This window comes from Urocitellus parryii, chromosome 1 (assembly GCF_045843805.1).
Source record: "Urocitellus parryii isolate mUroPar1 chromosome 1, mUroPar1.hap1, whole genome shotgun sequence".
Classification (NCBI taxonomy): Eukaryota; Metazoa; Chordata; class Mammalia; order Rodentia; family Sciuridae; genus Urocitellus; species Urocitellus parryii.
Window position 1 is genome coordinate 213,430,744 of NC_135531.1, and position 6,000 is coordinate 213,436,743.

The window sequence follows — 6,000 nt, forward strand, 5'->3', positions numbered from 1 at the left end:
TTCCCAAACTTAATTTGATCTTTTCATGTACTATATCATAAAAATTCCATGGAACACACTTTTGGAAAACACTAGATTGTGTGCATAGGAACCCAATGCATGGTAACTAATTTCTAAATTCTTTAGCATTGCCTAGAAACACTGTAGTGGATACTTGATATTTTTCCTGCAGAACATTCTTTCCTTTTCTTGGGTGACAGCATCCACTTCTTCCTTTGAGGAATTGCTACTCTCCCATTCCATGAGATCCTAGTAGCACTGTTAAAAATGCCCTCGCTAGCACCTCCTCCCCTGTATCCCCACTATGCAATGTGCCAGGGTGAAGTATACAGTTAGTCAGTCTTTCCTAGGAGTTTGCATCTTTTTTTTTTGGCGGGGGGGGGGGGTCCTGGGGATTGAACCCAGAGGGGCTTACCCACTGAGTCACATCCCCAGCCCTTAATATTTTATTATTTTTAAAAAATATATTTTTTTTAGTTGTAGATGGACACAATACCTTTATTTTGTTTGTTTGTTTATTTATTTATTTATTTATTTATTTATTTATTGTAGTGCTGGGGATTGAACCCAGTGCCTTGCACATCCTAGGCAAAGCATGTGCTCTACCACAACCCCAGCCTTTAATGTTTTACTTTGTGATACAGGGTCTCACTGAGGTGCTTAGGGCCTCCCTAAGTTGCTGAGGCTGGCTTTGAACTTGCAGTCCTCCTGCCTCAGCCTCCCAAGTTGCTGGGATTACAGGGATGCACCACTGCTCCCAGTAGGAATTTGTGTTTTTACAGTCACCAGGATACAGGGAAATATTCTAGTTATTCCAGAGGCAGGGCCTTAAAGAGGCTCTGCTGAAGTTCCTGCTGCTGAGACTGAAGGACTATTTCTTCCCGTCTTTTCCCAAGCTTGCTTCTCAAACTGCAGCTACAACCTCATTGTTGTCAAGGATTCCCCCCACCCAACCTTTCTTTCATAAGCCAGACTGATTTGGAATCTGATACAGCTCTGTGTTCTTGTCCCTTAAGCTAGTTAACTTTCCGTTGCTTGTGAACAAAATACCTACCAAGAACAACTCAGAGAAAATGTTTCAGAGGCTCGGTCCATGGTTGTCTGTCTCCAAGGCAGAAGCATCATAGTGGAGGGGTGTAGCAGAGGAAAGCTGCTCAGCTCATTGCAGTCAAAAAGAGAAATGAGAGACAGAGAAGGGGACAGGGACAGATACAGTTCAAGGCCAAGTCTCCAGAGACTACTTCCTTCAGCCACACCCCACCTGCCTACAGTTACCACCCACTATTCAAATTATTAACCCATCAAATGGATTACAGCACTGTTGAGTTTACAGCTATCATAATCCAATGTTTTCATCTCTGCACATTGCTACATTGCCTAACACATGGATCTCTTTGGGGGACATTTTTTTATCTAAACCATAACATTGATGAACACCTGCTTAGCTTTACTGCCTCTCTCTCCTGCTTTGTTCTAGCAATGCCAAATTCTGGGAGTTACTTGAACTCACCATGAACGTGTATGCCTTTGTGTGGAGTTTTCTATCTTTGTTGATGATTACAATCTGGATAATATTTCAAGACTGAGAGCAGTGGTTTTCTCATTATTGGAGGCTTCTCTGACTTCATGAGGTGGTATCAGTTGATGTGCTCCAGTTACATGTACTACAGTTCAAGAAAGCCAATCAATATTATCTGTCTTCCCACCCAAATTCCATGCCAGCTGAAGATAATGAGGAGATAAGAGACAAGGATCAAAATATTCTTTAATACAGAAAAATATCTAAGCTGGAGACATAGATATATGACAATGAGACATCCTAATTCTGAACCCCAGAATTAAGCTCATTTGTCCAACCCAGTAAGTACAGAAAAACTGCAGGCTTCCACCTGAAGGGCTGAGGTTTTGCTGCCAGGTTTACGGCAGCCTGAATCAACCAGAATACGTGGTCTCACCAGCAGGCCAAGGAGATTGGAGGAGACTGAAATAGGAGCTGTTTTTCTTTTCTGGCCCAACCCACCTGTTGAAGAAGGGGAGGATTGAGTGAAGGGTGCAACACTCATTGATGTCTTTTCATGTAGAAATATGAACCCAAGATTAAAGTGTCTTCCCAACCCCCAATATTCAGAAGCTTTTTCTTCTCTTCACTTAACCCACTGAGCAATGCTCAGCATATGTTGCACACTCCTGTAATCCCAGCAATTCAGGGGCCTGAGGCAGAAGCATAGTATGTGTGAGATCACATTTAGCAGCCTGGACAATTTAGCAGCATTCTCAGTAAGTTAGCGGGATCCTGTCTCAAAAAGGGTTGGGGATGTAGCCCATTCTCCATAAAAAAATCCCAGTGAGTAAGGCCAGCCAAGGGTATGAGCAATCCCCTGAGAGTATAGTGTCCTGGTGTGGAGTTTCTGTACTAACTTGCTACTTACTAATCTTTATTACTTCACTGTCTTAATGAGAACTATTATTTTTTGTGAGTTATTTTTAATCTGCAAAGATCAATACTGGATTTGCCCTAGAAAGCTCTGAAACAGGCCAAAGTAGGATATTAATTAAATTAATTCTAGGTCCAGTCTTTAACCACAGATAGTTTTATATCCATTCTAAATAATGTCAATGATATTGTCCAATTCTGTTCATAAGAGGTTCTACAATAACATTAAATAACCAAATTAAAATATCCAGCAACAAAATGACCAAAAATGATAATACAAACTGCATCTTGTTATAAAATCCATAGGGTAAGATTAAGGGGATACGTTTAAATCTCATTGAAAATTAAAGGTCAAATCTATAAAAATTTACAAGACTTTAAGTTAAATTAGGCTGGGTGCAATTGCACATGCCGGTAATCCCAGTTATTTGGGAGGCTGAGGCTGGAGGAGCACAAGTTTCAAGTCAGCCTAGGCAACTTACCCCTGTTTCAAAATAAAAAATAAAAATGGCTAGAGATGTAGCTCAGTAGTAAAGTACCATTGGGTTCAATCCTCATTACTGCAAAAACAAAACAAAACAAAAGGGGTTAGGGATGTGGATCAGTGGTAGAGTGTTTTCCTAACATGTGAGGCCCTGATTCAAGTCACAGTAACCTCCCTCCCAAAAGAGGAATTTAAATCAATTTATCTTATCTAAAAATAATCAGGCTTTTTTTTTCTTACACATATAGATTTGTCTTGTAAAGTCTTCCTTGGTGATGGTTATGAAATCAATACTTCTCTGGCTACTAAAAAGATTTACTGTTTAAGTAAAAACTCATCTACCTCATCTACCTAGGATAATCTTACCCAGGGAATAGCCTCCTATCTGAGCTGGACTCTTTTTTCATTTTGGCTCTGTTATATTTTATAACATGCCTCAGCTTTCTTGTGACTTCCAGGTTCTCAGGCACATTCTCTTAGAGAACAGGCAATACCTATGTCTATATCTACAATAATTGCATAATGAGTCTTTTTAACAGCTTAATTGGCATATAATTTACATACCATGCAATTCACCCATTTAATGTATAAATTCAGTGTTTTTTGGTAATTCACAACTGTGTAGTCCCATGATCATTAGAAGTTACTACCCATCACCCCAACCCTACCCTGAACCCTAAGAAAACACTAATCTACTTTCTGTTCTTCAAACTTTGCCTATTCTGGTCATTTCATATAAATATAATCATACAACTACAAATTGTAGTTTTTGTGACTGGCTCTTTCATTTAAGCTTATTTTCAAGTTTTTTCAGTATTATAGCATGTTTTCATTCCATTATAAATGAGTTTCCAGTTTTTAGCTATTATGAATAATGCTGCTATAAACATTTGCATGAGTTTTGGTGTTTTCAGTTCTCTTGAGTGACATTTCTGGGTCATACAGAAATTAAATGTGACATATGTTAACATTTTAAGGAACTGCCAAACTGTTTTCCAAAACAGCTATGCTGTTTTCCAATCCCATCAGCAGTGTATGGGAGTTCCAGTTTCATCACATCCTTACAAACTTGTTATTGACTGTTTTGTTGTTTATAACTATCTTACTATTTCTGAAGTAGAATCTCATAAAGTCCCATTTATGTATTTTGTTCTTTGGTCACTTGTGTTTTAGCATAGCATATAAGAAGTAATTGCCTAACTCAAGGTCACAGACTGTGAAGTCCTATAAGAGTTTTATAGTCTTACATCTTACATGTGGCATGTGAGCCATGTTGAGTTGATTCTTATGTAAGGTATATGGGTGAGGTCTAGTTTATCCCTCACCATTTTACTGTCATTGAATTGTCTTGGCACCCTATTCCAAATCAATTGGACATGAAGATGATAGTTTGTTTCTCCACTGTCAATTCTGTTTCATTAATTTATATCTGTCCTTATGCCACTACCACATTGTGATGATTATGGTAGTGGTTAGAATGTCTTGAAAATAGGCATGTGTGACCCTCCAAACTTTATAGAAATACTTTCTTTCAAGATGGGTTGTTGTTGGTCTCTTGCATTTTGGTCTGAGTTTTAAGAATAGCTCCATCAATTTCTACAAAAAAGCCATCTGAGATTTTGTGGAATTATGTTGAATATATAGACTAATCTGAGGATTTATTGTCATCTTAACAATATTAAGTCTTTCAACCCATGAAAACCATTTTATTTATTTATTTCCATTTATTTAGGTTTTCTTTAATTACTGTCTACAACATTTTAGTTTTCAGAGCACAAATTTTACATTCTTTTGCTATATTTATTTCTAATTATTTTATTCTTTTTGATGCTATTGCCAACAAAACTGTTTTCTTAATTTCATTTCCAGATATTTTATCATTAGTATACAGAAATACAATTGGATTTTATTTATTTTTTGGTGCTGGGGATTGAACTCAGGGCCTTGTGTATGTGAGGCAAGCATTCTACCAACTGAGATATATCCCAACACTACAATTGATTTTTAAATATTGACCTTAAATCCTAACCTTGCTGAAATAGTTTCTTAGTTAAAATAGTTTTGTATATGCCTCAGGATTTTCCATAACATCATATTTCTTTCCAGTGTGAATGCCTTTCATTTACTTATTTTTTTCCTAATTGGTCTGGCTAGATCCTCCAGTACAATGTTGATCAGTCTGTGAATGGACATCTTGTTTATTCCTCAGTTATTTTAGGGAAAAACATGGAGTCTTCTGCCATTAAGATTGGTGTTGGCTGTGGGTGTTACGTCAATATCCTTTAACCAGTTGGGAAAGTTCTTTTCTTTCCTCCTTATTATCTTTCTCATCATGAAAGAATTGGATTTTATCAATTGTTTATACCTCTATTGAGAGAATCAGGAGGGATTTTATTGTTGATATAGCATATTAAATCCATTGATTTCTTTAATATTAAGCCAATCTTCCATTCCTACGATGAATCCCTACTTTGGTCGTGGTTTATAATTCTTTTTATGTGTTTCTGGATTCTGTTTGCTGATTATTTTGTTTAGGATTTTTATATTTATTCATAAGAAATATTAATCTATAGCTTTTTTCCTTGTAATGTCTTTTGTTCAATTTTAGGATAATATTGCCTCATAAGTTGGGAATACACACACATACACACATACACACACACATGTATGTATGTATTTTTTTCCCCTTTGGTATTGAGGATTGAACCCAGGGGTGCTTAACCACTGAACCACATCCCCAGCCATTTTCTTTTCTTTTCTTTTTTTAGTTTAGAGACAGGGTCTCACTAAGTTGCCGAGGCTGGTCTTGAACTTGAGATCTTCCTGCCTCAGCATCCTGAGCCCTGGGGATTACAGGTGTGTGCCACCATGCCCAGCTATATATATTTTAATCATACATAAAGAATTGGTACTTGTTATTATATATTTGATAAAATTCAGTTGTGAAGCCCATTTGGGTCTGGGCTTTACTTCGTGGTAAGTTTTAAAAATTATTATTAATTCAATCTCTGCTTGTTATATAGCCCTATTCAGACTATTTTTCTTCCTCAGTCAATTGTAGAACTTTGTGTCTTCTAGGAGT